The sequence below is a fragment of the Phoca vitulina genome, unplaced genomic scaffold (assembly GCF_004348235.1).
Source record: "Phoca vitulina isolate PV1807 unplaced genomic scaffold, GSC_HSeal_1.0 scaffold5, whole genome shotgun sequence".
NCBI lineage: Eukaryota > Metazoa > Chordata > Mammalia > Carnivora > Phocidae > Phoca > Phoca vitulina.
In genome coordinates, this window is record NW_022589708.1 from 71,854,121 (window position 1) to 71,880,884 (window position 26,764).

The following is a 26,764-nucleotide window of genomic DNA, read 5'->3' on the forward strand; positions in this document are numbered from 1 at the left end:
CTTCCATTTCTCATTTTGGTTTTTGAGTCTTCTCTCTTTTTTTCTTAATCAATGTAGTTAAAACATTGCCATTTAAAAAAAAAAAAAAACTGGTCATGGCTTTCAATGTTGTGTTACTGTTTATTCTGGTCTCTATTTTATATATGTCTGATTTTTCTTTGCTATTTCCATCCTCTACTAAATTTCAGCTAAGTTTCCTCTTTTTCTATCCCATGTGGTGTAATATTGTTTGAACTTTTTTCTTAATACAAGCATTTATAGCATAAATTTCACTCTAACATCCACTTTTGCTGCATCCCATAGATTTTGGAATTTGTATTTTCTTTTTCTTTTGTTTTGAGACATATTTTGATTTGCTGTTTGATTTCTCATTTGGCCCACTGCTTGTGCAGTAGTGTGTTGTTTAATAGTTATATTGTAAATATTTAACATTTACCAAAAAATGTAAATTGATGCAGCTATTATGGAAAACAGTGTGGAGGTTCCTCAAAAAATTAAAAATATAACTGCCACATGATCCAGCAACACCACTACTGGGTGTTTCATTTTCCAAGGAAAATGAAAACACTAATTCAAAAAGATATATGCTCCCTTATGCTCATTGCAGTGTTATTTACTAAAGCCAAGATTTGGAGACAACCCAAATGTCCATCATCAGATGAATGGATCAAGAAGGTGTGGTGTGTATAAACACACACACACACACACACACACACACACACACACACACAATGGAATACTATGCAGCCATAAAAAGAATGAAATCTTGCCATTTGCAACATGGATGGACCTTGAGGATATTATACTAAGTGAAATAGGTCAGTCAGAGAAAGACAAATACCATACGATTTCATTTATATAAATGAATTTTTATATATAAAAAACAAAACAAAACAAAATAGACTCCTAGATACAGGGAACAGACTGGTGGTTGCCAGAGGGGAGGGAGGTTAGTGGGGGATACAAAATAAGTGAAAGGGATCAAGAAGCACAAACTTCCAGTTATAAAATAAATAAGTCATGGAGATTAATGTACAGCATGGAGGATATAGTTAATAAATGTGTTGACTTTGTAGAGTGACAGTGGTAACTAGACTTATCAGGGTGATCATTTTGCAATGTATACAAATATCAAATCACCATGTTGTACACCTGAAACTCATAAAATATTATGTCAATTATGCTTCAATTTTAAGAAAGCTTGTTATTAAAAAAAAAAAAAGGATGCAGGAAAAGCCAAAATAAAATAAAAGAGGTCACCAGTGAAAAATCACTACTAATCATCCTATATGCAATGTAGCCCTCCAACTCCCCCTTTTGTTCAAAATCATCTTTTTAAATATCTTTATGGGCACACTTGATGTGGGGTCTTGTAAAATTCTCTAGTGAACATGAGCAAAATAGGCCATTCATTCAGACCAGAATTTTGCCACTTTGGCACAACTGATATTTTTGGTCAGAAAATCCTTTGTGGGAGACTGTCCTTTGTGTTTTAGAATCCCTGGCTTCTACCCACTAGATGCCAATAGTACTCCCAGTTGTGACAACCAAATGTGTCTCAAGACGTTGCCAAGTGTCCCCTGAGAGAGACAGCAAAAGTATCCCCATTGAGATCTAGACCATTCAGGCCAAAAATATTCTTTTATCAATAGCAGAGAGATTGATGGAGAAAAAAGGGTTAGAATATTCTCAAGTGATAATGCAAAGCTTACTGGGATACTCTTCTACTCAATTTTCTTTAAACTCAACAATCACACCCCCTTTTATTGAAAATATTTCCAAAATATAGTTGACCCTTGAACAAAATGGGTCTGAATAGGTTGATTATATGTGGATTTTTTTTACAGCACAGGACTGCAAATGTATTTTCCTTATGATTTCTTCAATAACATTTTCTTTTCTCTAGCTTATTTTATTGTAAGAATACAGTATATAATACATATAACACAAAAAATACAAGTTAATCAACTGTTTATGTTATTGGTAAAACTTCTGGTCAGCAGCAGGCTATTAGTAGTTAAGTTTGGGGAAATTAAAAGTTACACATGGATTTTCAACTGCACAGGGGGATCAGCATCCCTAACCCCCACATGTTCAAGGGTCAACTGTATTAGTCTCTTGTCCTGCCACACTAGATACCAACCACTGTGTAGAATTCATTTCTTTTGACTCTTACAGCTCTTACAGCAGCTAAAATTATTTTTCAGTACAGCAACTGTTGTCATTCAGTAGTATAGATATAAAACACCAATATCAAATCAATACTGATTGATCCCCAAACATAGTAACTGTAAGAGGCTTAGGAAGAATGGAGAAGAGGTGACCTGTGAGTCCCACCTCCATGCTTCCCCTGTAACATTGCTTTAAACCATTGTTTACATACTGGTCTATCCCACCAGATTTAAATTCTTAGAAAATGGAAACCGAATTTTATTTCTTTTCTGTTTTCAGTATCCAGCATAGTAAGTATCACAAAGCAGACATTCGATAAATACTTATATGCCTGAACTACAAAAAGAGGTAGCAGGAAAGGTAGATAAAACATGGAGTGTGCAAAGGGCCCTGCATTTCTGCTGAGGATTCTGAGCGTTCCCCTGTAGGTCATATATGGGGTGGTCAAATTATGTGAGGGCTAAGCCCCGCCAAGGCAGAAGGCCCAGGTGAGTAAATGCCAGCATCTGCCATGGGAGAAGGCCTGCCTGTACTTCTCACTCCTGCTCTCCTCCCAAGGCTGAGCTTTGCAGACAGTGGACACCTAGACGCTGCAGTGATACGGGGCCCAGCTGGCATTAGAAAGTGTAACTCCAAAGTGGCATTGATCTTCAGGGAAGCTTCCTGGTTTTCTCAGATGGCACAGAAAGGAGGCCTGCCCTGCAAAACCACCCTCCCAACTCCTTACTGATTCCCTAGCATTTGCCAGAGCAATAACAAGACAAAAGACACAGTACAAATAACAAACAAGGAAGATGGCGACAAAATCAAAAGAAGTCTTAAAAGTCTCAAAAGTTATTTTTAAGGTCTTCTAGAATCTACCGTAGGCCTGATATCCTACTGAGTCCATCTCCTGACTCCTTCCTGACAGTGGGTCCTTTTGTCTTTTCTCTTGGATCGGTCACTGTCCTTCTTCCCTCTCAGGGCTCCCATGTCCCATGTCCCTGTCTCTTCCCTCTGAGAGGCAAAACTGTAGATTCCACACTCATCCCCACCTTCTCTTTTGCACTAGATCCAACAAGGAGAATGAAAACACCATCAAAAAATTCAAATGATATTGACTCTATTTACAGAAACTCCAACCTGTTCATGCCTATTTCAACATATCCCCACTTTCTCAAGAAAGTTACCTTAGGTTGAGTTGCTGGCAGACTTCTCTCACCATCCTAAATACAGGCCACTGCAGTGGCTCACCCAGGATCTAAGGACATCAACTCTTCCACACCATTCCCATCTTAAATGATGAGAACCACAAACAATGAATCCAGCCCTCTGTGCTTTGCTCAGACGTTTTTATCCACCGAATATTTACTAAGGCCCATTATGTGCAAGGCATTGTGTCAAATAACACTGGAGTGAATGACACATGGATCACGCCAGTGAAGAAGCATAGTGTCCAGTAAGGAAATCACATATTTGTAAATAATTACAGTATGGGGTAGAGGGATGCATACTACGCAAGGCACTGATGAAGTGCTACAGAGCTAGGAGCTCCACAGACTACCATTTCTGTTATGTCTGCCTTTTAGGAAGACGATGAGTCCTAATACCCTTTTCCTATTAAAATTCATTGGTTTTTTTAAGTGTGCATTTTCTTAATAAATGAAAGACTGCTTTGTTTTCCGAATGCATAACAAGAACTGCTTCTACATGAAGCGGAAGAAAACATGAGTTCTTCTGACAAGCAGTCTATTAAAAATCCACCATAAGTGGCATATTATTTGCACATTTATCATAGTCTGTGGGGATGAACCTGCCCAGATAATTTAATTTCTTTTAAAGAGAAAAAAAAAGAACAGAACTAAAATATTGAAAGGACACATACAGCTTTTGACTGGATGGACTCAGAAGTATATCCGTGCATTTTGGTTGACATTAAAATGTTCCCATGAACTGAAATACATCTTAGAATTTACAACTGGCCAAGTGTTTCCAATCTAATTCTTTCGTGCATTTTAGTTATTACAGAAAATCACTATTCCTCTAAATTAAACTCTGAGAAGAAAGATGCCCTGGATTGGTAGACCTCAAAACTTAGTTTAGATTTCCCCATGGTCTGCTCTCACGTGGCTTCCACAGGCTTCCACACTTAAGAATGTTGTTTCATTAACAAACTAGTTCAGATCAGCACAGTTACGTAAATGCATAAACAGGCTCCTTGGTGACAAATCGTAACTTGAACAGCCATACTCCTGTATAGGACTCTTTAATATGTCCTATTTTGAGAAAGGAGCTGGGGAAAAACTATGTATTTTTTTTAAAAATGTAAGTTTAGCAAGTCTAGAAATGTCAGCTTCTCAAAGGAGACTTTTTTTTTTTTAATTTTATTTATTTATTTGACAGAGACAGCGAGAGAGGGAACACAAGGAGCAGGGAGTGCGAGAGGGAGAAGCAGGCTTCCTGCAGAGCAGGGAGCCCAATGTGGGGCTCGATCCCAGGACCCTGGGATCACGACCTGAGCCGAAGGCAAACGCTTTACAACTGAGCCACCCAGGCGCCCCCAAAGGAGACTTTTAAATACGGTCTTACTTGGAAGGGAACACAACATTTCCTTTGTGCCCAGCACTGTAACAGTATTGGGCACTCACCCTTGTTACTTCACTGGACCCTTCCAGAACTACAGGACAGGTGCTAGCCCACTGTAAGGGAAGGAAACTGTAATGCAAGTCAGGTCACATACTCTAAAATGCGAAGATACGACCCAGAGTGTCACCAAACTCCACAGCATCCTTCATCATGGCTTGCCCATGACCTGTCTAGTTCCAAGTGACAAACATAACAAGCTGGCTATATACAAAAAAGCATAATGAGGAATCCAACTTATCAGGGACCCTCCTGCAAAGCCAGTACTTGGCACCGAGTAAGTTCTATGCCATGAATAAAGGATTGCTTCTCTCCAGTTTTGTTTTTTTTTTTTTTTTAAAGATTTTTATTTATCTGTCAGAGAGAGAGAGAACAAGCAGGGGGAGCAGCAGAGGGAGAGGGAGAAGCAGGCTCCTCACTGAGCAAGGAGCCCAATGTGGGACTCGATCCCAGGACCCTGGGATCATGACCTGAGCTGAAGGCAGACGCTTAACAACTGAGCCACCCAGGCGTCCCTCTCTCCAGTTTCTTAAGTGAAGCTTAAATCTTGCCTTGATCTCTCACTAGGTCTCTGCTGCAGAAAGAATAAGAGGACTATGTGCATCTCCTATTGAGATGGAAGAAAAAGAATTCCACTTCCCAGAGCTGCCAGCTTCTAGGCTGCCTTACTCACTGTACAAACATTCACCGAACGCCCAGCATGTGTCAGATGTTCAGTGGTGGATGTACCAGGAAAACAGGAGTGAAGAGACAAATGCCAGCCCTCGTGGAGTTTACATTCCAGTGATGAGCAGGGCCTACAGGAGCAAGATCAGAAAATGCTGGAGACCCCTGCTCCCCCTGCCACCCAGAGGCCGAGGCTGCTCCCCAACCTATGCAGGTCCACAACCACTTCTGAAAAGGCCATTCTGCCTATCCTGGCATCTGAGGGGAGTATCCTCATCCTAGCAGCTGAACATTACACACACATACACACACACACATACACACACACACAGCATTTTAAAAGATCAGGATGCTAAGTGCAATGAATAATAACTATAAAAATATGATGAAAAGTCAAATGCAAAATCCTTTTCAAGCAAAGGCAAATCGTAAAAAGCCATTTTTTAAAAAGTCATTTAATTCATTCTCCTATCATTAGACAGAACCAAACTCAACCTTCAGAAGAAGAACAAGGAATGGATCTCCAGCTGATCTCTCTACACAAGGTCCCAAGCTGCTGCCCCAGGAAACCCCTGCCAAATGGCTGATGTCAGCTCGGGTTCTCAGTGTTTCCAAGAGGAAAGGGGTGGGAGGAATCCACATTGTACTAAAATGTACTAGAAGTAACTCATAAAACATTTGAATAACCCATCCATTTTTAATTCTTCTGTAATTTCTGTGATGATTTTAAATACAATGAACCCATCTGACATAAAGGGAATATCACAGGAACTCTTCCAGGATCCCCATTATAATTCATCATTAACTGGACACGTGTTCCAGTATTACCCAGCTCCCTGCTATCTGCCTCGAATAGCAGGAGGGAAGCCATTTCGTTTGCCTACTGGCGTGCTTACCCATTTAATTACCAAAGATGACACAGTGCTAGTGTGATCCAGGCCCCTGTGTGTGTGTGCCCTGATGACCTAGTTTAATAAAATCTGGCCTCGCCTCCAACAGAACACAGCTTTAACTCCCAGCTAGAGAGCCAGACAGCAGTATGTATCTAACAGTAGAAGCAAGCAGTGCATGGAAAAATGTGCGGTCTTCTGCACATATAACAGACAACAAAGAAACCTACATAGTTTCTATCATCTTAACAGGATCAACCACGTGACATTTGCTGACTCTGCCTCTCCTCGCCCCAACAACCAATTTCCTAAAATTCTGGGCTCTGGATCTATGGATTTAAATATTAACATGTGTCTGGCCTCCTCTTCTCCTGTGTTTTCTAAGGAAAAGATAGATATGGAAAAAAATATTAACCTCACCTTCCCTGAAATAATGGACTCTAAGACCCTGGGGCTTCTAATCTATTCCTCAAAATAATGCTAAAGCAGAAAATAAGACACACACACTGCTGAGTTTCTTCACATCCTCAAAAATCTGAGGATATTTCAGTCCTATTTGACATTTCGATATTTTAGAATCACAGGACCTTCTTTGGCGGGGGGGGAAAAAAGCCCCAATATATTCTTTAAAAATCTCTAAGGTCTCTGGGAAACAAATTGTAACCGACAATTCCCTCACATCTCATTATGTGGTGCAAATTTATTTTTAGAATTCCGCTGGCCTTGTTCAGCTGGTGCCCTCTAATGATAGAACTGTTTGCTCAGTTTCAAAGCAATTCTGTGTATGAAGCTATCAGGCTTCATATTATGAGGGCTGAGACAGGCTGGTCTGAGAAAGGGAAAACCCTTTTAGGAGTCTACTGGATCTCGTCAAGCGTCCAGAGAGGTAGTGCAGCAAACATCATGGTGAAGGGCATGGCTGGCTGCACGCCCCAGCTGGAAAATGACGGCGATGGCATCCTCACAGGGTGTTTAAGGAGAAACCGAGAAAAACGAGTGCGCTGGGCTCCACACAGCACCGGAGCAAGTGACCGCTCACTATGTGTCACATATTATTAGCATTTAAACACTGTCAAATGATTCTACTCCATTAAGCAGACATTAAGCACATGGCGCTAGACACCTAATAAAACAACCTCCAGCACATGAGGACCTGCTAACATCCCTTTTTTAAAAAGCTACTCTTTATGTCTAAATCTCTCTTACAGCAGAGTGTGTAAATCTTTAGATAATCAACATAAAGAATCTCTGATTTAAAATAATCAAGATAATTATTTGGATCATGTAGTGATAAACTGCTTTAATCCAAAAATTATGGAGATTAATGACAATGAGAATGATGCATTGTTGTTAAAGACGTGATTCTGTGTCATTTTAACATTTGTCAGGCTAGTGTTTACACAAAGACTTCCTCAGCATTTTCTAACAGCAAATATCATTCTCCCTAATGAAAGGTAAGGAAAATGGAACTACAAACTTATTAGCTTAATATCACAGGTGCCAAGTGCTAGACCCCAAAACATCTTCCTACTCTCACTCTTTCCTTGGTATTCCAAAGGCAAAGAAAAAAATCAGACCTAATATCCACAAAGCGAAACAGACATCTAAGCAATTACCTGGGGGAGGAGGGTACTGGTTCATAAAAGCCTCCTTCTATCCACTTACCCATTTTCCTTCTGCTCCCTCCACTCATGAAAAAAAAAAAAAATCCACATATCTTTCTTCAAAACATGGATCGTGTATGTGTGACAGGGGTGGGGAAGAAAGGTTTCAGATGTAAATAATATCAGGGCATCTTCCCCCAAATCACCTACATGGTTCTCTGAATGGATCATGTGTTTCTCTACTGTATTCAGAGTATCAAACCCCCACCACACACACACACACACACACAGGAAAGAAAGGTGGGCCGTGAGCAGGGGTATGGGAAATAAACATCAATGTTCACTGGAATTATAATGACTCTCTGAGGTCTCTTTATCGTTATTCTTAAAGTAAATGGTATCCTTTGGGGGAAGAAGGGATGGGTAGATGATACAATAAGAAAACTAGCTTGGCATTCCACAAAAAGGAGCTCCTTGAATTGCCCTCCAATCAATTCTGTCAACAACACCGAGGAAGCAAAAGCTTCTTCTCAGGCCACGTATTTTCTTTCCATGACCCGGCATCTTCTCCACCTTCCATTTCCTCCCTCAGAGGAGTCAACATCATGGCGGCTGCCGCCATCCCTCCACCAGGGCCCCTGCAGCTGCCACCAACATCCTGACCACTTCTACAGCCATTACCATCTATCCACACCGCATTAAGTTTTTTCCCATATCTGTTCTTCTTGTCCTCAATAACACATAAGTTATCAGCCACCTTCTCTACCTGCAGCCCTATCTCTCACCCTAAAATACCGCTGCATCCTCCTTACCCTGTATTTACCAATCAATATCTACCCATTAACATCAACTTAACAGCTTTTTGTCTCATCAGAAGATTAATTTAAAAATCTGTTAAAGGGGCGCCTGGGTGACTCAGCCGGTTAAGCGTCTGCCTTCAGCTCAGGTCATGATCCCGGGGTCCTGGGATCGAGCCCCACATCGGGCTCCCAGCTCAGCAGGGAGCCTGCTTCTCCCTCTCCCTCTGCCGCTCCCCCTGCTTGTTCGCATGCTCTCTCTCTCTCTGACAAATAAATAAAATCTTTTAAAAAAATAAGATAAAAATAAGAAAAATCTGTTAAGTAGGGAAGAACCAACCATTTTGAACACCCTCAACATTTTGAAAGCAACTCCCTTTAACCAGGGGAAAAAAAAACTCAAGTTTAAATAGTCTTTGAGAACACAACCATCACAGAAGTGGTAATCTACAGAATAAAGCCCACTTGAGTAATGGTGGGACTCAGAAAGTACATACTCTATACCACTAAATCACAGGAACTCATCCTAAATTTGATTTAAAACATACAAGTTTAGGTTTTCCTTTTCTAGTTTTACCCCTAGAAAGCTCAGGCTACCCTTTCTGGCCTCCAAAACTACAGAAGCCACTGTCCCTCTGATAAGTTTCTTCCATGTCACCCAAGTGTCCAGTGAAAGCCATACCCCACACTGTTGTTCCTCTCCTCTGTCCCCAATGACCAGACTTAATAACAAGCTTCCTTTCCTTAGAGTCTACCCTGAATTGAATCCCAACAAAGCAGAGCCAGCCCGGCAGTTGTTCAAGTTGTACACTATGCAAATCCACCACATTTAAGGGAGCACCAATCGCATCATTAGCATCTCTGCTCTTTCAAACACTGTGTATCATTGTTACAACATTGAGGGTTTAAAGATGGGTAATTTAATTATTTATATTATAGTTTTCCAGCATATGGCAAGAAAGTGTCTTATTCTAAAAATCAGTATAGTTCGATGATTTTCCATCAGATGGAAGTAAAATGTCTACGGAAGGGGTGCCTTTGTCTAATTTGCACAAAATGCCATATGGGACAGCAGCAGCCCTCGGAAAAGCTTCTCTCAAACATTTTAAACTTTCTGTGGTCTTGGCTGTTCACTAAAGCATCTGCTCTTGGTTTCGTAAACTCTGTTTGCACTGCATTAACTACCCCCCACACCAATCTGGGCTTTCTCTCTCAATAATTTCAGCTATCAAGCACATCCTCTCCTCAAAGCAAGCCCTTAAGTACTAACTGCATCCTCTTGTCCTATTTCTGTTAACTGATATTACTAAACACATGTTAACAATAAAACAATAACCTGTTGTCCCAGATTAATTACTGCTAGGAAAGAGATATCCATTATAGACACATTCCACAAATTTAACATCATTAACAACCATGTTGCTTGAACTTGAGTTTCATCAATATCTGAATAGATTCCTCACATTTTTTTAACGATTTTATTTATTGGGAGAGAGAGAGAGAGCATGTGTGAGCAGGGGGAGGAACAGAGGGAGAAAGAGAATCTCAAGCAGACTCCATGCTGAGCAGAGACTGATACAGGGCTCAATCTCATGACCCTGAGATCATGACCTGAGCCAAAATCAACAGTCAGATGCTCAACTGACTGAGCCACCCAGGCACCCCAGATTTCTCATATTTTTTAAAAAGAAGAATTAAAGTAAGTTTCCATATCAGAATTCATTTTAATTGACTTTTTTCATTGATAATATTTACCAAAAATTTACCACCAGCTATTTCCTTTGAGTGCCAGGAACCCAAGTCAAATGAAATAATAATAGAGAGCCACATAAACTCACCTTGACCCCCAGAAAACGAGTTTTACTGCCATTGGTGACAATTTGCCCTAGTTGACAGTCCAGGTATGGAAACCTTAAAAAGCAAAAGACAGAGGAAAGCTTAGAAGAAAGGAGACAGATTTAGGAAAGCATAACCAGTTACTTCGTGGTAATACTGCTTCTCCCTGAAACAATAAAGTTAATTCAGGAGTGCTCGAATCTATGCAGTAATTGTACCACAAACTCTTCATAAGTGGAGTTGTTTCATGAACTCACCATTTTTCCATTGGCTGTGTCTCGGATTTCAGAGATACTTCATCTTATTTTCAGATTAATCCTCAATGAATACATGACTTCAATTTTCTTTCTTTCTTAATCCCTCAAGAAATTAATGATCTGAAAACTGATTCTTAAATACACCATATAAATGAAGTATCTTAAGAATTTAAGACTTGGCTCTTGTCAGGGGAAGAAGACCTCTGATGCATGAATAATTATGTGTGTTTAGTAGTTCCTAATTTTCTTAAATGACACCAAATTTACACTTTGTTATTTCTTATTTCCTTCTTATTCAGAAAAAAAATGAAGAAGAGGAACTACGAGTCCCAAAATATTTTCTTGAGTGGCTCCACGCTCAGCACAGAGCCTACTGCAGGAGTCGAACTCACGACCCTGGATCAAGACCCAAGCTGAGACCAAGAGTCAGATGCCCAACTGACTGAGCCACGCAGGCACCCCATGAGTCCCACAATATTAACAATAGTAATATTAATTAAATCTATAATAAAACTGTATTTCAAAAAAAAACAGCAAAAATTACTTTCCTAACTTGTCCAGCAAGACTAGTTTTAGGTGGTAGAAAAAACACAGATTTTCCTCCCAGACGCTACTGCAGTAGATGCCACAGGATGCCTGCTATTATTAGGCCGAGTCATGTAAAATTGGTGATATCCAACCATTGTTTACCTCAAAACCTGATAATTTCAGCATTTTTCCAAGCCAAAAAAAAAAAAAAGGTAGGACTGGAAAACAACTAAATCTTCACAACTACCTATTGCTCAGCACATGTCATTTCCTAAGCAGCCTCAGTAGTTTGGGCATTGCCGGTATCCATTACAACCTGACATCTTCATGGTACCTAAAAGATAACAAGTGAACTGCCTCTGGTATTTGGAGGGGACTGAGTGTATCCTCCTCGATTCTTTTTTCCAACCCAGTCTATTTACTGCCAACTCCCTCTCCGCTTCCTCCTTGCAACATTAAGAGCCTTTTCCAAGAGTACAAATGTGGCAGAGAGGACAGCTGAGGGCTGGAACGCAAAAGGTGATGGTAAGAATGCAGATCTGTAAGAAGGGAGGGCCAAAGGGAAAGCATGTCAGAGTAAGTGAGGAACAAGAGGCAGGGGGAGGAGAGCGGAAGGGCCGCCCACTCACTAAGGCAGTACTTACGTGGTGGCGAGCATCACACCACACTGGGAAAATTAAACAGGTCCAAGTCCAGATGGAAAGAAGGGAAAATTTACTTCTGTCGAACATATTCAGCAACCCATCTATCTCAGGAGCTACCACAACCAGCACTCCCATGCCAGCCCACCACTGTCATGAACACCACCACCAGCACACCACCATCACAGCCACCCCCAGCACTATGGACGTAATGCAGGCATACACAACACTATTGGAACTACAGACTAACAGAATAGAGGCCGTGTGAATACCCTAGATACAAAAATTTATCTCTTTACACAATGTATTTTCTTCTGAGATGGAGTAGAGACAGTTTAAATGATTTCCCTCTTACCAGGAGACCCATTAAATGAGCAGCCTACATAAGCTGCTTTGTTTTGTTTTGTTTTGCTTTGCTGCAAGAACAAGCAGCCAATTGCAAAATAAACTTTTTGAACTCTTTTTAGTACCATTTATCTATTTCACATTCCCTATTTTTTAAAATTAATTATCTGAAGAAAGGACGTAGGGTCAAAATCTGCATTCTGACTGCAGAGTCCTGGTTCATGTGTTAGGTGCAACCTATTGTTCTGTTCATATCCAATCAGAATTTCAAAACACATTAAGACCAGGAGAGGAAATGCATGAAGGAAATGCATGTGGAGAAATGCATAAATTCTACCTTCAGAGGCACCTTTACTGTTCTAGTACCAACTTTCCCTTTTAAACAGAGATATTACGATATAATGTGGACCACTATAATGTTGAAGGTATATGTGTTAATGATGGCAATAGCTAAATGATAGCACTAATAGTAGCAGAGAACAGAAATCATTATTATTATAATAGGTACGCCAAAGATAGAGAGCTACTGCAAATATAATAGCCTGGAATTAGTAGACCAGTTGGAATTCCACCACCCATTGTGAAAGAGAGTTAGAAAATGACATTACGTTAATATAGTGATGGAATAAGAGTGTGAACATAGTTAAGGAGTGCTAGCTAAGGTATGTGAAGACTATACATGCATGTGTGGAAGCTACCAGGTAATAACTAAGCAAACCCACTCTGAAGAGCTAGAGGCTGCCTAAGAACCAACTGGTCAACCTCATACAGAGGAGCCCTAGGCCACTGGTAATTACCACTGAGATCAGAACAGGGTCTGCCGAACATCAGCAGGCAAAACAGGGAAGCTGACATAAAAGACAAGGGGAACAGGTGTTACCTAACGCCTTGGAGTCCTATATAAAAGGACTATATTTATAACTCAACAACCAAATAAAAACAAATAATCCAATCAAAAAATGGGCAGAAGACATGAATAGACATTTTTCCAAAGAGACATACAGATGGCTAACAGACATGTAAAGATGCTTAATCATCAGGGAAATGCAAATCAAAGCCTCAGTGAGGTATATCCTCACACATGTCAGAATGGCTAAAATCAAAAACACAAGAAACAACGTGTTGGTGAGGATGTGGAGAAAAAGGAACCCTCATGCACTGTTGGTGGGAATGCAAGCTGGTGCAGCCACTCTGGAAAACAGTATGGAGGCTCCTCAAAAAGTTGAAAATAGAGCTACCACATGATCCAGCAATTGCACTACTGGGTATTTACCCCAAAGATACAAATGTAGGGATCTGAAGGGGTATGTGCACCCCAATGTTTATAGCAGCAATGTCCACAATAGCCAAACTATGGAAAGAGCCAAGATGTCCATTGACAGATGAATGGATAAAGAAGATGTGGTATATATATATATACAATGGAATATTATGCAGCCAAAAGCTTTTAAGAAGAATTACCATATGATCCTGTAACTCTACTACTGGATATTTACCCAAAGAAAATGGGAACACTAATTTGAAAAGATATATGCACCCCTATATTTACTGCAGCATTATTTACAATAGCCAAGATATGGAAGCAGCCCAAGGGTCCACTGATAGATGAATGGGTAAAGAAGATGTGGTACATACACACACACACACACACACACACACACACACACACAGAGTGATTACTCAGCCATAAAAAGAATAAAATCTTGCTACTTGCAACAACATGGATGGAACCAGATGGTATAATGCTAAGTGAAATAAGTCAATCAGAGAAAGAAATACCACATGATTTCATTCATGTGTGGAATTTAAGAAACAAAACAAATGAAAAATTTAAAAAAGAGACAAAAAAAACCAGATTCTTAAATACAGAGAACAAACTGGTGGTTGCCAGAGGGGAGGCAGCTGGACAGATGGGTGAAACAGATGAAGGGGAGTACATTCATCCTGATGAGTACTGAGAAATGTATAGAATTGTTGAATCAATAAATTGTACACCTGAAACTAATATAACACTGTTAATTGTACTTGAATAATAAGTTTTAAAAAGAAAGGGAAAGCTAAATTTAGTAAAATGGTAGGTAAAATTAATAAATATTTTTTGAATTCATATAAAAGGACAAAATGAACAGAGAAATTGCAAGCAACCATACCTTCTCCACACAGAATGGTTCATTTTTGGATTGAGCAAAAAACACAAAACCCTAAAGCATAATTTTCAAATTCAGAAATCACATCAATTTGATCTTGGTTTTGAGCTACAGACAATATTTTCAAACAACAGGACATAAAGTCAAGGAATTGGTGTGCATCTCTATTAGCAGACAGCTGCTTATAAATTTGGTTTAGAGTCAGAACAGTATTCTTGGAAAAACCAATTGTGTTCAATTTATAACTGATGTAACCAAGTGTTTATTACAGTAAAGTGCACAATGGAATACTACACAGCAATGAGAATGTTTGATCAAAACCACATCCAAAACCATGGAAGAACATATGAAATAACATTAACGTTAACTAAGATAAACCATCCGATCCATTTATTCAAAGTACGAAAACAATCACAATGAAAGGACTGGGAAAGTGAACCCTGCACACACGTACAAAACTGAAACAGGTGGCTGCACAATCATCACTGAAGGAATCTGTTAAACACGGGGATTCCTGGGAACTACCCTGATGCTTATTCTTGAATTTTAAGAGTTTACTTTTTTGGAAAGCTTTCCCTGGGTACTCTGGAGCATGGCCACACTGAAGAACCAGTGCTGGGGTAACAGATGGAAACTACCAGAGAAGCAGTGTCTCAATTCAAAAGTCTGGGCTAGACCATGAGACACATTACATATGCTAGTTCACTTACCTAATCTTCACAACAACTCTCTAAAGAGATTTCAGTATCCCAGTTTCTCAAAGAGGTGACTAAGGGGCCGGTCTGAAGGTCAAGTGACTAGCCCAGGATGCTAAAGTGACAAAGAACAAATGTCACCTCGTGACTTCCTTCTTATGAGTTCTTTAGTGGTTCAAATTTAGTAGGCACCTACTAAATATGTAATATATTCTAAACTCCTTCACAGGTACCCTCCAAAAACATGGCCCCCGACTCTACTTTAAGCACATCACTCCTTCAGCCACCCATTCATACCCATGCTCTGGCTGAAGCAACCTTCTAAGCAATTTCCTGGGCAGTACTATTTTAAGCCTCCCTGACTCTGTTTTTGCCCTTCATCTACCTCATGCTCCAGGATGGAGCTCAAACTTTACCTCTTTATGATGCTCTTCCTGACCACCACCGGCCCCAACCCAGGTAGAACTGACCACTTCCTCTGATGGGCCTTATAGTAATTAGAACAATAAAGTAAGACTTTACTTGTCTCCATTATTACATGTCTGCTCATAGATATGGACTATATAACTTTTGAGAATAGCTATCAGCAAATGTTTTAAGAATACAGTGTTAGAGCCAAAGCCAGAATTTGAACCTGGATCCAACTCAAAACCAGGACACCACAGTGTGTCTCTTGAATCTGATTTTATAAAAACAACTCCATAACCATCAGTACAATAGCCACTTAGCCACATGTTCCTACTGGACGCTTGGAATGTGGCTAATCTGAACTGGAATGTGCTGTAAGTTTAAAATACACACTTGGGGGCGCCTGGGTGGCTCAGTTGGTTAAGCGACTGCCTTCGGCTCAGGTCATGATCCTGGAGTCCCAGGATCGAGTCCCGCATCGGGCTCCCTGCTCGGCAGGGAGTCTGCTTCTCCCTCTGACCCTCCCCCGTCTCATGCTCTCTCTCTATCTCTATCTCGTTCTCTCTCTCAAATGAATAAATGGAGTCTTAAAAAAAAAATAAAATAAAATAAAATAAAATACACACTTGACTTTGAAGATTCAGTATGACAAAAAGAATATAAAATATTTCAACGTGTTAAAATGATAATATTTTGGATATATTTGGTTAAATAAAATGTGTTAAAATTAATAAGTTTCTTTTTGTCTTCTTAATGTGGCTATTAGAAAAGCGTAATACATATGTGGCTCACATTATATTTCCATTGAACGGTGCTACTCTATGAGTATAACTTTTCTCTTCCTTACTAATAACATCTGTTAAGATGATGCTAACTTTTCCTAGTGATTCCAGAGCACGGACGTCCAAGACTGCACTGCAGTGTCACAGAGCATGGCCCTGCTGGATACACAGAGTCTGCTCCTACATTACAAACCCAGAGAGTATTGCGTTCAGAGTTATGTCAACTCTGGAGTTCTCCTTCTCCTCCAGCAGCTGTTGGTTCTCCACATGTAACTCCTAAGGTTTGTAATCCTCAAATATAGCTATCTTAGGAATTCTTAGGCAAAGGCCAGTAGAGAAAAACAGGGCCAGGACTAGGGGGAGGCCAAGCACTTGCCTCAGGCACAAAATTTATTTATGTTTTTTTAAGATTTTATTTGTCAGAGAGAGAGAGCGAGAGCAAGCACATGAGTGGGGAGAGGGGCAGAGGGAGATGCAGGCTCCACACTGAGCAAAGAGCCCTATGTGGGACTCAATCCCAGGACCCTGGGATCATGACCTGGGCTGATGCTTAACTGACAGAGTCACCCAGGTGTCCCTCAGGCACAAAATTTAAAGGGAACCGAAAAACTCAGGAATCAAGATGAATAATATTTAAATAACAGCATTGTCATGTAAGTCACCTACCATAAAATCCACCATTTTAAAGGGTACAATTCAATAGTTTTAAATATTTATAATGTTGTTTAACTACTGCCACTATCAAATTCCAGAACATTTTCATTACCCCCAAAGAAATCCCATCCCAATTAGCAGACATCTACGAACCCTGGCAACCACTAATCTATTTTCTGTATAAATCTGCCTATTATGGACAGTTGATATAAATGGAATCACACAATATGTGGCCTTTTGGGTCTGTCTTCTCACAGTTAAAATGTTTAAAACTTTGAATGAATCAATATTTCATTCCTTTTTATGGATGGATAATATTCTATTATATGAATACAGCACATTTTGTTTATCCATTCATCAGTTAGTGGGTTTAGGAATTGTTTCCAGTTTGGAGCTATTAGGCACATATTGGTATACACGTTTCTATGTAGATATAAATTTTCAATTCTCTTAGGTATAAACTTAGGCATGGAATTGCTGGGTCATCTTGTAACTCTATGTTGATAATTTGAGAAACTAGCAACTGTTTTCCAAAGTGGCTGCACCATTTTATGGTCCCACTAGCAATGTATAGGGTACCAATGTCTCCATATCTTTACCAACACTTGTAATTATCTGCATTTTTTATGTTAACCATGTTAGTGATTGTGTAGCAGTATCTCATTGTATTTTTGTTTTCGATCTTCCTAATAACCAATAATGTTGACTACCTTTGCATATGCCTTGGCCATTAGACTTCTTTGGAGAAATGTCATCTCAAGTCCTTTGCTCAATTTTTTAGTTCTTTATATATTGAGTTGTAAACATTCTTTATATATTTTGAATATAAGTTTCTTATGTGAGACATGATTTGCAAAAGTTTTCTCCCGTTCTTTGGGTTTTCTTTTCTCTTTCTTGATGATATTCTCTAAAGCACAGAAGTTTTTAATTTTTATGAAGCCCATTTTATATATTTTTTTCTTTCATCACTTATGCTTTTGATGTCCTATCTAAGAAACCACTGCCTAATCCAAGATCATGAAGATTTACTCCTGTTTTCTTCTAAGAGTTTTTGTTTGTTTGTTTTAGCTCTTGCCTTAAGGTCAATGATCCATTTTGGATTAATTTTTGTATATAGTGTAAAGTAAGGTCCAACTTCATTCTTTCGCGTTGTGGATATCTAGCTATTCCAGCACCATTTGTTAAAAGGACTATTCTTTTTCTATTAAATTGTCTTGTCACCCTTGTTGATAATCAATGATCATAAATGTAAGGGTTTATTTCTAGACTCTCAATTTTATACCATGGATCCATAAGACTCTATTTATGCCAGTACTACATTATCTTTATCACTGCAGCTTTGTAGTAACTTTTGAAACCAGGAAATGCAAGTCCTTCAATTTTGTTCTGCTTTTTCAGGATTGCTCTGGCTATTCTGAGTTCCTTGCATTTCCATATAAATTTCAGGGTCAGCTTGTCAATTTCTGCCCAAAAGGCAGCTGGAATTTAGATATGAATTGCACTGAATCTATAGACCAATTTGGGGAACACTGCCATCTTGACAATATTGTCTTTCAATCCATGAAGAGGGGATGTCTTTCCACTTATTCAGGTTATCTTTAATTTCTTTCAGTGATTTATAGTTTTTGGTGTACAAGCTTTGAATGTCTTTTTTAAAATTTATTACTAAGTATTTTATTCTTTTTGATGCTACTGTAAATGTAATTTTATTTCATTTTCAAATTATTTGATGTAAACATATAGAATTGATTTTTGTTTATTGATCTTATATGCTGCAACCTTGCTGAACTTACCAGTTTTTTGTGTGTAGTCCTGAAGATTTTCAACATATAAGATCATGTCATCTGCAAACTGAGATAGTTTTACCTCTTCCTTTCTAATCTGAATGCCTTTTATTTCTTTTTCTTGCTGAATGGCTTTGGCTAGAACCTCTGATACAACATTGAATAAATGTGAAAAAATTAGGCATCCTTGTCTTTTCTTTAGGGGGACTGCATTCAGTCTTTCACCATTAAGTATTATGTTAGTTATGGGGTTTTGGTAAATGCCCTTCATCAGCTCAAGGAAGTTTCCTTCTATTGCTAGTTTTGCAAGTGCTTTTATCATGAAGTGCTGTTGGAATAGGTCAGGTGCTTTTCCTATGCCTATTGAAATGATTGTGCAATTTTTGTGATTTATGCTATTAATAAGTTATATTACAGTGATTTTCATATGTTAAGCCAATCTTGCATTCCTCAGATAAATCCCACTTGGTCGTGGTGTATAAACTTTCTATATGTTGCTGGCTTAGTTTACTAGTATTTTGTTACAGATTTTTGCATCTATATTCATAAGAAATACCAGTTTATACAGCTGACCCTTGAAAAACATGGGTTTGAACTGTCTGGGTCCACTTACAAACAATTTTTTCAATCAATAGAGTACAGTACTATAAATATATTTTCCTTATGATTTTCATAATAACATTGTCTTTTCTCTAGCTTACTTTGTTGTATGTAACACATATATATATTACATATACAAAATATGTGTTAGTTGACTGTTATCGGTAAGGCTACTAGTCAATGGTAGGTTATTAGTAGTTAAGTTTTCGGAGAGTCAAAAGTTATACATGGATTTTCAAATGCATGGGAGGTTGGTGCCCTTCACCCCTGCATTATTCCAGGGTAAACTATACTTATCTTGTGATTGCTTTATCTGGTTCTATTACCAAAGTAATACTGGCCTCAAACAATAAGTTGGGAAATGGCCCTTCCTTTTCCATTTTCTGTAAGAGATTGTGCTATACTGTTGTTAAGGCTTCTTTACACATTTGGTAGAATTTACCTGTGGAGACATATGAACCTGGGCTTTGCCTTGTGGGAATTTTATAATAGGTCACTTCAAAGTTTCTATTTCTTCTTGAGCAGTTTGGTAGTCTATGTCTTCATAGGAATTTGTCCATTTCATCTAGGTTATCATAATTTGTTGACATAAAATTATTCATAATATGATCCTTTTTATTTCTCCAAGGTGGGTAGTGATGCTCCTTTTATTCCTGATTTCGGTAATTGAGTCTTTTCTTTTTTTCTATTGGTCAGTCAGCTAATGGTTTGTCAATTTTGTTGATTTTTTCAAGGGACTAATTTTTGGGTTCATTGATTTTCTCTACTGTTTTCTATTCTCTATTTTATTTACTTCTGCTCTAGTCTTTATTATTTCCTCCCTTCTACTTTTTTTGTGTTTCATTTGCTCTTCTTTTTCTACTTCCTTAAGGTAAAAGGTTAAATTACTGATTTGTGATCTCTCCCCTTTTTTTTTTGCTTTTTTTCCCCAGTTTAAGTTATAATTGACATATGGCATTGTGTTAAGTTTAAGGCATACAACATAATGATTTGACTTACATATATTGTGAATTACCACAGTAAGTTTCGTTAACATCCATCATCTCATATAGATACAAAAAGAAAGTTTTTTCCTTCTGGTAAGAACTCTTAAGATTTACTCCTAACAATTTTCATATACCATACAGCAGTGTTAACTACAGTCATCATATTGTACATTACATCTGCAATACTTACCTTATAACTGCAAGTTTGTACATTTTGTACATTTTGACCACCATCATCCAATCTCCCCCCTCCCACCTCACCACCACCCCACCACCAATAACCACAAATCTAATCTCTTTTTCTATGAGTTTGGGTGTTTGGGGTTTGGTGGGGGGTTTTGGAGTTTTGTTGTTGTTTTGTTTTTGTTTGTTTTTTTAGGTTCCACATGTAAGCGAGATTATACAGTATTTGTCTTTCTCTGTCTGGCTTAGTTCATGCAGCATAATGCCCTCAAGGTCCATCCAAGTTGTTGCAAATGGGAGGATGTCCTTTTTATGGCTAAATAATATTCCTGTGTATCACAACTTCTTTATCCATTTATCATAATGGGCACTTAGGTTGTTTCCATGTCTTAGATACTATATATAATGATGCTATGAACATGGGGTTGCGGATATCTCTTCAATATAGTGTTTTCATTTTCTTTAGAATTGTTTCCTTTGGATATATTCCCAGAAGTGAAATTGCCAAATCATATGGCAGTTCTATTTTTAATTTTGAAGGGAACCTCCATACTGTTTTCCATAATGGCTATACTATATACATTCCCACCAACAGTGCACATGTGTTCCCTTTGCTCCACATTCTTGTATTTATCCTTTTCTTTGTTGTTGTTAATGTCAGCCATTCTAACAGACTTTTGTGATATTTCATTGTGGTTTTGCTTTGCATTTCCCTAATGATTTGTTATGCTAAGCACCTTTTCATGTGTCTGTTGGCCATTCATATATCTTCTTCAGCAAAATATTTATTCAGATCCTTCACCCATTTTTAAAATTGGATTATTTGCTTTTTCTATTGAGTTGAATGAGTTCTTTATATATCTCAGATATTAATCCCTTCTCAGATATATGGTTTGTAAATATTTTTTTCCCATTCCATAGGTTGTCTTTTCATTTTGCTTTTTCCTTTTGTTAATACAGGCATTCACAGCTATAAATTTCCCTTTAAGCACTGATTTAGTGCATCCCATAAGTTTTACTATGTTATGTTTTTGTTTTCATTCACCTCAAAGTATGTTCTAATTTCCATTATGATTTCTTCTTTGACCCACTGGCTATTTAAGAGTGTGTTAATTTCCACATTTTGTGAATTTCTGAATTTCCTTCTACTATTGATTTCTAATATCATTCCACTGTGATCAGAAAACACTTTGTATGATTTCAGTACTTTAAATTCACTGAAACTTGTTCTGTCACCTAATATATATTCTATGGCCTGATATAGTCTATGCTGAAGAATTTCTATATGCAATTAAGAACAATGTGTACTCTGCTGTGGTTATGTGTGGTGTTCTTTGAATGTCTGTTAGTTCTAGTTTGTTAATAACGCTCTTCAAATCTTCTACTGCTTGTTGAACTTCTGCCTGGTTTCAATCCATTATTCAAAGTGGGATATTAAGGGGCGCCTGGGTGGCTCAGTCGTTAAGCGTCTGCCTTCGGCTCAGGTCATGATCTCAGGGTCCTGGGATCTAGCCCCACATCAGGCTCCCTGCCCTGCGGGAAGCCTGCTTCTCCCTCTCCCACTCCCCCTGCTTGTGTTCCCTCTCTCACTGTATCTCTGTCAAATAAATAAATAAAATCTTAAAAAAAAAAACACAAAGTGGGATATTAAAATCTCCTCCTGTTATTGTTGAATTTTCTATTTCTCCCTTCAATTCTGTCAGTTTTTGCTTCATATACTTTGGAATCTGCTGTTATTTGCACATATGTTTGTAACTGTAATATCTTCCTGATAAATTGACCTTTCTATGGATATGTAATGACTTTATCCTTTGTAATAATATTTTACTTAAAGTCAATTTCTCCAATATTAGGATAGCCACTCCAGCTCTCTTTTGGTTATTGTTTGCATGGTATAGCTTATTCTATCCTTTTACTTTCAAACTATTTGTGTTTAAATATAACGTGGGTCTGTTGTAGAGAGAATATAGTTAGATCATGTTTATTTAATTCATTCTGCCAATCTCGGCCTTTTTATTGGAGTGTTTAGTCCATTTACACTTAACATAATAACTGGTAAAATTTAAATCTGCCATTTTATTATGTTTTCTATATGTCTTATGACTTTTTGTTCCTCTATTCCACCATTACTGCCTTCTTTTAAGTTAAATATTTTAGTATACCACTTTAAATCCCCTGTTGTTTCTTTTATTATATATTTTTTATTTTCTTAGTGATTTATGCTATCTTTTATGTTTACCTATGTAGTTACCTTTACTTATACTTTTTATTTCTTCTGTGAATTTGAGTTATTGTCTAAGTTTCTTTTTGTTACAACTAAAAAGATTCCCTTTCATATTTTTTGTAGGGCAGTCTGGTTTTTCTGAGATCTTAATTTTTTTTAAAGGATAGTTTTGCTGCATATAGAATTCCTGATTGGTCTTTCTTTCAGCACTTTGAATACATCATCCTACTACCTTCTGGCTTCCATGATTTCAGATGAAAAGCTAGCTGTTAATCTTATTGAGGATCCCTTGTACACAATGATTCACTTCTCTCTTGCTATTTTCTTTTTTTGGCTTTTGACAAGCCTGACTGAGTGTAGATCTCTGTGTTTATCCTACTTGGAATGCACTGACATTCCTGGGTATGCAGATTAATGTTTTAAATGAAATTTGGCAAGTTTTTGGCCATTGTTTCTTCAAGTATTCTGCCTCTTTCTCTCTCCTCCTTCTGGGATTTCCATTATGCAAAAAAAAAAAAAAAAAAAACTGTATAATTTCAACTGATTTACTTCCAAGTTCACTAATTCTTAGTTCTGCCAATTTTAAATCTGTTGTTGAGCCCATCTAGTCTTTTTTTTTTTTCATTCCAGTCATTGTACTTTTCAACCCCAGAATTTGTTTTGTTCTTTTTTAATAATTCCTCTCTTTATTGATATTCTCTATTAGGTATAACATCATTTTCATACTTTCCTTTAATTCTTTAGATATGAATTCCTTTCACTCTTTGAATACATTTATATTCACTGATTTAAAATGTTTGTCTAACAAGTCCAATATCTGGACTTTCTCAGGGACACATTTGGCTTTTTTCTCTTTGTGTGGACTATATTTTCCTCTTTCACTGTATGTGTTATGTGTTGAAAACTGGATTTTAAATAATACGGCAACTCTGAAAATCAGATTCCATTCTCCACCAAAGGTTTATTGTTACTGTTTGTTATTTTTGTTAATGATAATGCTGTTTGTCCATTTCCTGGACTAATTCTATACAGTCTGTTTATCATATGCAGCTGCTTAAGTCTCTGCTCAGTTTGCTTTAGTGGTCAGCTAATGACAAAACAGAAATTTCTTTAAATGTTTTGAACCAATATGTTTCACAGCCTTTGCTGAGTTCTGTGTACGTATTCACACATGCTTTCTATGCTCTGATACGCAGTTTACAACTCTGCCTTAGCCTTTTCTTCTTATTTGTATAGATCCTCAGTGTCAGCCAGAGGTGACAGATTAGGGCTTTCTCGAGTCTTTCTTGGGCATATGTATAAACCTGTACATGTACAGGGGCCTTCCAGATTCCAAAAGATGTGTCAAAACTTTTCAAATCCCATGGGTATTTCCTATCCCAATTACTCTTTTGAAGTCTTTTGGTCAACCTCTGGTCAACCCCAACTGGTGTAATCACCTCAGGCACCTGCAATGTTAAACAATTGCTAATTGTTTTTAACAAATACCCTAAGGCTGTTCACACAGAATGAGTTCTGAGTCTGGTAAAATAAAAACAAGCTCTGAGAATGGAGGTTTTCAGTAGCTGCCAGACAGGTCCTATGATGACAATTTTCTGCAAATGGGGTTTTTGAAGAGTTCAGAACCTGTTCTGTCCCCTCCACTAGCTTTTAGTTTTCAAGGCTACTGTGCTAGGAAGAGATAATGGGAGTAAGTTTAAATGCCACAAAGTTCACTGTTCTGAAAGTCAGTCTATTTTCTTGAATAAATGCTCATGGAATTGTTGCAACTCTTTGATTCAATTCCAGAGTTCTAAAATAGTTTATTTTGACAGTATTTGCCTCAGTGAAATTTTGTTCTCACTGCTATTTTGGAGGAGAAGATTTACAGAAAGTCCTTACTCTAACATTCCAGATGTGGTTCCAAGATAAAGATTTGTTTAAATAAAAATACATGATGAATAAAGTATCAAAATTTTAAATTAATACACAATCAATAAAGGTGCTGTACCATGCCATACTGGAGACTGACACCAAAGGAAAAATCAATAACACTGATCTTGTCTTTTTAAAAATTTGGCATTTTGCTCATCATGAATTTTTTGCACTAATTTTTATTTTTTTAATTGCATTAAAATATCATTTTTTTTATTGCTCAGTTTTTTGATGTCCCTTTAAAATTTGCAACTGAGGCAAGTGTCTGACTAGCCTCTCTCTAGTCCCAACCTTAGAGACAGGTAATTTTCAGATATCTCTGCTCTTTAAAAAAAAATTCTCCAAACTGAGATATTAGCTTTAATTCACTTTTATATTCCACTACAATATCTTGGGTTGTTGTCAAAATGATAACCCCAAAATCTAGCAGAAAAATTTCAGTGTGAAGTTTAGGGGTAGAGGACAAAGTAGTAATAATATTAAACTAACTTCTTAAATCTTCTAGTAGAGGCACATTAGCTCACTCAGTATAAAGCTCATTCGTAGTTGCCAGTTAAACTAAAACAATGTGGATTTTTTTAAAGAAATACTTGTTGGAGTCTGTAGAATTTATAAATAATGTTTGGTATATCTGCCATAGATATTTTCCAAAGATATTAATGCAACACTAACAGAAAATGCATCAGGCTTACAAATATCGATTTCAACCAAAGTATTCTTCTACATGATTTCAGTTCTCAAATTGGCATCCCCAGAAAATAACTGATAGAAATATAAGAATTAGGGACAAAAAACGTGTTTGGCTTAATATGTGGCAACACTTCCAACCTGAGAAAACAATTATTTGTTTGTGGAGAAAGACTGCCTGACTTGAGAAGCTATTTTGAGTAATTTCAAACAGCATAGTACAAAATAATTAATTCTGGATGATTTGAGATTACTTCTCTGCTGGCATTTAACAGAGGTAGTGTTCATATTAGGTTTTTAGATTAATACTCTGCAGTAATAGTCTGGTGAAGTGTGGAAATTTAACTTCCCTATTAAGTGCTCATTATTTGCTTCTGCTGTTTTGTAATTTCTTGTAATCCATGGCTCTATACTCCATGCTTTTTCCATTGTGCTTCTGTAAAGCATTTAAAATCACTATATCAATATTAGCCTATTTCTGGACAAATTTATTTCCCTTATTATGGTCTTTATAGAAGCTAATACACCATGTTGGCTTTTCATTTCTGAGGGTGGGTCAAAGTGCCCAAAGTCAACCAATATCAACCTGTCATTAATACTGGCTTAGCCCTAATCACATACACCACTGACTTACCTTTAATGACTGTGTGTACACAATGTGTGGTTTGGTTACCGGCTATAGGGCAGCCATCTAGGCATACAGGAGCCTCATCAGCCAAAGAGCAATGTCCCCTCCTCAAAACCTAATCCCAGCTGCCTTTAGGCCACAGGGTTCTCTCCAGCTCAGTTTCACCTTAGAAGTTGCTCAAGGTCACTAAATGAGAAAAATACGCAGCCAAGAATACTATATCCAGCTAGGCTGTTATTGAAAATTGAAGGAGAGATAAAAAGCTTCCAGGACAAACAAAAACTAAAGGAATTTGCAAACATGAAACCAGCCCTACAAGAAATCTTGAAAGGGGTCCTCTAAGCAAAGAGAGAGCCTAAAAGCAACATAGACCAGAAAGGAACACAGACAATATGCAGAAACAGTCACCTTGCAGGCAATACAATGGCATTAAATTCCTATCTTTCAATAGTCACCCTGAATGTAAATGGGCTAAATGCCCCAATCAAAAGACACAGGCTATCAGACTGGATTAAAAAACAAGACCCATCGATATGCTGTCTGCAAGAGACTCATTTTAGAACCAAAGACACCCCCAGATTGAAAGTCAGAGGGTGGAAAACCATTTACCATGCTAATGGACACCAAAAGAAAGCTGGGGTGGCAATCCTTATATCAGACAAATTAGATTTTAAACCAAAGACTGTAATAAGAGATGAGGAAGGACACTATATC

The 26,764-nt window shown here is 37.9% G+C and overlaps 1 protein-coding gene across 8 annotated transcripts in view; it reads right to left on the reverse strand.

Annotated features, from left to right (window-relative positions):
* The window catches only part of MTUS2 (microtubule associated scaffold protein 2), a 590,108-nt gene that overhangs the window by 543,297 nt on the left and 20,047 nt on the right, over positions 1-26,764 (reverse strand). For 5 of the 8 annotated variants that reach the window (XM_032403269.1, XM_032403268.1, XM_032403271.1 and 2 more), the window contains one exon: positions 10,590-10,662. The exons of 2 other annotated variants lie outside the window; for them this stretch is intronic. The gene's annotated coding sequence lies outside the window, so the exon portion shown is untranslated. Of the gene's footprint in view, positions 1-10,589; positions 11,130-26,764 lie in introns of those variants that run through there. One more of the 8 variants, XM_032403275.1, reaches the window with a different exon arrangement.